This window comes from Pleurodeles waltl, chromosome 10 (assembly GCF_031143425.1).
Source record: "Pleurodeles waltl isolate 20211129_DDA chromosome 10, aPleWal1.hap1.20221129, whole genome shotgun sequence".
NCBI lineage: Eukaryota > Metazoa > Chordata > Amphibia > Caudata > Salamandridae > Pleurodeles > Pleurodeles waltl.
This window is the reverse complement of record NC_090449.1, coordinates 924,478,967-924,485,345: the sequence shown is the minus strand read 5'-3', so window position 1 is coordinate 924,485,345 and position 6,379 is coordinate 924,478,967.

The following is a 6,379-nucleotide window of genomic DNA, read 5'->3' as shown; positions in this document are numbered from 1 at the left end:
GGTGTGTCTAGCTCCTAATAGGTGATGACATTCCTAGAAGGCAAGCTTGATGGCCAGAAGTTCCTGCTCCGCCACCGTGCAATTTTGCTCTGCGGGTAGCAATTTCTTTGAGAAGCAAGCTACTGGATGGAAATGCCCAGACTCAGGATCTCGTTGGGACATGACACTACCCACTGCCATTTGGGAAGCATCTGCTTCCACAAAAAATGGCTGAGCCGGGTCGGATGATGGAGAATGGGTGCTTCAGTGAATGATTTTTTTAAGATGTTGGAAGGCTTTCTCAGCTTCTGCATCCCAGAGGAACTTAACCACCTTTTGTAGGAGACGAGTTATGGGAGATACCACAGTAGAAAAGTGGGGTATAAATCTCTGATAAAAATTTGCAAAGCCCAAAAACTGTTGCACTTCCTTGATGGATCTTGGGGCTACCCAATCCAGGATGGCCTGTACCTTAGACCTATCCATGGAAATTCCATAAGGAGTGATCACATATCCCAGGAATTCTACAGTTGTAGTGTGAAAAACAAATTTTTCCAGCTTGGCAAAGAGATGATGCTCACGGAGCCATTATAAAACCGCTTTTACATGCCCTATATGTTCCTCAGTGGAAGACGAATAGATCAAAATGTCATCTATGTATACCACTACACAGGTATCCAAAAACTCCTGCAGCACTTCATTGATGAAAAATTGAAACGCTGCAGGAGCGTTACACAACCCGAAGGGCATCACTGTGTACTCGAAGAGTCTGAATTTAGTTCGGAATGCCATCTTCCACTCATCCCCCTTCATCACTCGGATCAAGTGGTAGGCGCCCCAGAGGACGAGTTTAGTATAAATGATCAACAACAAAGAAAAGTGGCTATGTACAATGTTCGCACCTCCTACACATAAGTACAATGTAATTCAGAAAATGCAGTCAATATGTTACACTCAAGTAGCTTGATGGGTGACCAACTGGTGATCATCCAGCCACCAGAATGCAGATCGCATCATATGAAGAACATATGATGTTAGAAAATTCATAAGTATATACCAGGGCACATCATGTACATCCAGTTTATTTCCATATGTATCAATGAAGCCTCCAGTTCGAAATTGCTGTGTAGTTGTATTTTTTGTTCATCCAAAAATATTCCATGTAATAATGTCCATCATAAATCAAGAGAAATAACAGCCAACACGTGTTTCGTCAACAAGACTTCCTCAAGGCTGCAAAGTGTATATACGAAAAGAGAAGAGAAAAGCAAACTGAATTTTTTCTATCACTTTGGACAAATATATGTAATTTTATATACAGTGCTACCACAGACACAAAAGAATAAAAGGTGAAACAGGAAAGAGAAATTATATAAGGCGTAAAACCGGTGATGCTGAAAGAAAACTGTGTGAACCCAGATTGAACCATTACTGCAGAATATAGAAAAATATAATAGAAAATAGAGTAGAAATCTGTAGCAGTGTGGACATAAAAGCAACTTCCATATGGTGATACTAAAGACTCCCCAGAAAGCCCATATCTGTGAGGCAAAAGAAATATAGTATTACAAAGGAAAAAAAGGAAAAAGGAGAACCTACCCAATGGAAAATGAATTTCCAACTAATAAATGTTTGAAGAGGTAAATTCGATTGCACAAAGACGTCCTATTGGTGCACTGTATTGAAACCGTTAGGTAGGAGTCAAGTAGAAATTGAATGGAACAGACATGACCATGCTAAGCCTATAGGAGAATAAAAAGAACCATGGAGAGAAGTATAGAGAGCAAATAGTCCTATAACTGGCAATAATAAACTAGTGAAAAAAGAGATTTTATAATATTTGTTTGATTTTAATTTTTTAAAAGTTAGTTAAGGACTTTGAGTATTTGTCACAGACAGCCAAGGACCCTAGTATAAATGGTCAACTGACGTACCTGATCTAAAAGTACAGGGATCAACGGAAGTGGATACCGATTTTTTATGGTCACTTTGTTCACTGTGCAATAATCTATACAGGCGTGTAGCTCGCAATTCTTCTTGGGTACGAAGAACAAAGACGACAATACTAGTGACATTGAATGACAAATGAAACCCTCAGCCAATAGATCATCCAGGTAGTCTCGCAGGTATCGATTCTCAGGCTCAGAAAGAGCATACACCCTACTACATGGTAGAGTTGCCCCTGGAATCAAGTCTATACAACAATCGCATGACCTATGTGGCAGCAGCTGGGTGATCTTCTGTTCACTAAAGACATCATGGAAGTCTTATACGGTGCAGGAATGGCCAGTGTGCCGTCCAGCTTGATAGCCGTCCTATGTGTGGACCCACAATGCAAGGGTGTCACTAGTAATGGTTTGTCTTGGTAACAGGAGTGCCAGCAATGTTTAGAGTCTAATGTCACTGTTATTGCTGCGCAGTCAATTTTGGGATTGTGTAACTGAAGCCAGGGTATCCCCAAAATGGCTCCAAATACTAGGGTATCTATGAGGTCAAACTGAATTTGTTCTGCATGGTTGTTTGCACAAAGCATGGACAAGGGTGTTGTTTGATAAACGATAAGCCCGGAGGACAATTCTGAGCCATCCAGGGCTCTGACTGGTTCAGGGACATCTTTTCTGACAGTCGTAATATTTAGGGTTTTAGCCAAACCCAAGTCTAAAAGGTTTTCGGTAGCCCCAGAGTCAGGCAATATGAGAATGACCTTACGAACCTGAGGGGACAACACTAACGTCACAATAAGAGTTAGATGTCGAGGTACTGGACTGGTGGTATTAGCCAGAAGATGTGATACCATATTGAAAGAAGTGCTCAATAAAATGGTCTCAGAGGTGATGAGCCGGTTAGTTTTCCGCCTGGTCAGGAAGAGAGAATTCAGGCCCTGTTACCGCTCCGATGGCTTTCTTTGGAGCAGTAGGTTGTTAGGACATTCCCGAGCAAAATGCCCTGCCATACCGCAGTATAAACACAGTTTCAATTCTTTCCTACATTCTTTCACTTCCTTAGATAGTGGGCCCCGCACACTGCCAGTTTGCATGGGCTCAGGTGTATCATGAGTGGGAATGGTGGACTCCCTTTTCTCAGTTTTGAGCACCACTAAGTGTGTGTCACCCCAGAATTTTTCACCTTTACGTTCACTAAAGCCTTGATCCAATCGTACCACCAGGTCAATGAACTCGAAACACTCCATAGGGGGTTCCACAATTTGGGCTAGAACATCCTTGAGATCGTCCCAAAGGCCACAATAGAAGAGGGAGGTTCTCTTCTCCTCGGGCCACTCAGTCTCTGCCACCAACCGATTGAAAGAGGTGATATAGGACAGTAGATCCTTGCATCCCTGATGCAAATTCAGCAACTCATTGTCACTGGCTTGCACGAAGAGGTGCAAGGCCTCCTTGACCCGGTTGAAATCATACAGTACAGGGTCACTGTGCTCCACCAGTGGAATAGACCAATTAGCTGCATTGCCTCCCAAATAGGAGATAATAAAAGCTACTTTTGCAGCATTGTTGGGGAATGCAGCTGCCCAACACAAAAACTGTAGCTGGCACTGGTTATGAAAAATGTTGAACTGAGCACAATCTCCCAAAAAAACTTTCTGGAGGAGCTAAGGGCACAGGGGTTGGTGTTGTGACCATTATCTGCATGGGTTGTGTGATGGAATTCGTTGGGCCTGAATCGGGTCTAGGAACATGATTAGACGGGCCAAACCGAGGGGCCTGTAGAACTAGAGATCTTTGTTTTAGTTTGATTTATTCCCAGGGGGTGTCTTGTGGTTTATTCCGCTGTAGTTCAATGTGCAACTCCAGGTTCTCTTGCTTTAAGGAAAGAACCTCCTTCTGTAATCCCACTAGGGCCCTATTTAAATCTAATAAAGATGGAGCATCCTGATCAGCTGGTAAACCCTATGCTAAACCTTTGAAAGTACTCATTGAGGAATCCATCGCCCAGGCAGCCCCTTATGTTGTGGCTTGGCTTTATGTTGATACGGGGCCACTCACCTGAAAAGCAGGATCTCTGCAGGGGCAATGGTATGCCCCCGACCTCCTGGAACACCTCTCAGCACTTCCTGGTGGACACAGAAACCCCGGCAGGTGTCCCAAAAGGAAAGGGGTAGTGGAAGAGAAAGAGACAAAACACTGCCACGTCTTGCCGGTCCAGCCAGGCACCTTGTATCTTCAGGGGGCAGGTCGTTGTTGACAGAGGTATAGTAGAGTTAGTGCACTCAACTTCCTTGAAACTGAATCTCTCTTTCTGATATGGGCACGGGAGCGGTAGAAGAACACCGGGATGCTCCAGCACTTTTCTTGGATAACAATAACTGTTGGCACAATTACTAACATTGCATTACCAAAAATCCAAACTGAGTACTATAACAATAAGTACTGCGACACTAGGGCTGGCTTCACAGAGATTCACTGTTGCACACTACAATTAGAACTGTGGTTGCACTTACCATGCACAAGAAAAAAAAAATAAGGGCATTAGATACATCACATATAACTTTCCTAGAAATACAAATGTCCACTCTGGGTTCAAACAGTTAGGGTGGCACAGCTTTGTTTGGTTTGGTGTCACTGTGTGTGTGAAAAAGACTTCAAAAAACAAATTCCTCAAACCTGAAACACAGGCAAGAATGACACAATTTAAATTCAAGAGTTATGCTATTGGAGAAAGAAAAATCACATAAATGCTCTTTTAAAATTGCACTGTCACTTTTTGTAGTACTTGAGCTCAAGCAGATTTCCTGAAGCACATTTAGGCAACTAACTACAATAATAATGTAAAATGTTCAGAAATGCATTTTTCTCTTCAAGATAACCACTCTGCCAAAAATATGAGGTCTGAAATACACCAGCTGTTCTAGGAAAGCACGGCGCTTAAAGAACAAACTCCCTGGAGAATACTAGTCACTTAGCTGCAGTCTTTTCCGGAGTGCTGGAGGAAAGCCTGGTGTCAGCTGGTACAGGAACGAAGAAAAGAATTGCCTCAAAAGGCCTGAATATGAGGATGACAGCAGGGGCTGGACTGCCAAGTCAGATGCTGAGATCAGGAAGCAAAAGAAAGCCAAGCAGGGAGGCATGGCTCACTCTGCTATTTATAGCCAAGCAGCACAGCACATTATGTTTACTTAGAAACATGAAGGTTTAACCAAGAACTGAAATATGATTTAACTCTAATCCCTGGGGATGCTGACAGATAACGCAGGAGGCACCTTGGGGATTCCTGATAGTGTCTGGGAGCAACTGCCTTATAATGGTTTCAGGCTTAAATATCAAACTGTTGTCAAGCAGAAAAAATAATACTTCTTCCAATTCCTGCCCAGCATTTATTGGTTTATCTTTCAATGTTTAATCTTAGCAGACATCATATTCATTCTCAGTCCTTATGTTGACCCTTTGGGTGAACTAAAGGATTTTGGTTTCAGGAAAATGCAAATAAAAGCTAACTTTATCTCAAAATCCCCTACATCCATCTCTAATATAAAGCTTTTACTGGTTACCACTCACATTTCGATGGAGCAAAAACATCCACAATGCAATGTTTTGAAGACAGAATTTCTTCTCTCTACCCTGAATTGTGACCCAATATTATTGGCTTGAATCCTTAAAGTCAGCAGATATCATTTGTCTAGTGGACAAATGTATAATTATTCCTATAATGATATCAGCAGTTATCATTCCTACTGTGGTCTTACTGAAAAGCTGAATATTCCAATTGGGGATTAGCCACATTTACCATGTTATTGGGGTCAGAGCACATACACTGGGGATTGGTCAGAAGGCTACCACTACTAAATTATTGGATTTCTTTCTCACCTCAAACCACAATCTCACAATACATGTACAACGTATGACTATGCCCCCCTGACTCCATCTTTACTGAAGAGGTTAAAATAAATGCTTTCTCTTTAGGATTTCAGGTAATTAATTGTATATTAAAGTCAAATTGATTATGGCTCTGCTCACTTTACTTGCTTACTGAAATACACATTTGGTCTTCTTATATATGCTTGTCATGCTGCAGCATGATTGCTCACAACCATTAAGAACCATGACCCTTCCTTTTTTAATTTAGCCTCTATATATTAGAGGATATGACATTCAAGTCCTCCTTATTATCTCTGGAATGCAGAGGATGTGAAGGTCTTTTCCTTTGCATACTAAGATAACATCTTCCTAGTTCTTACACTAGAAGTATTTCCTTTGTAAAAATTATTTCAAATTGCATGTAAGCTCTTCCGTGGCATCCTGAAATCAGTCTTTTTGTCACTGTGACCCTCAGGATGCATAGCTTGCTGACATCACAGCAACAAAATTGAAAGCATGGGGCACCATTAAACTTAGTCAGCTTTTACTTTCTTCAGTGCCAAACAGCATAACCTTGCCTCCAAGCAGTG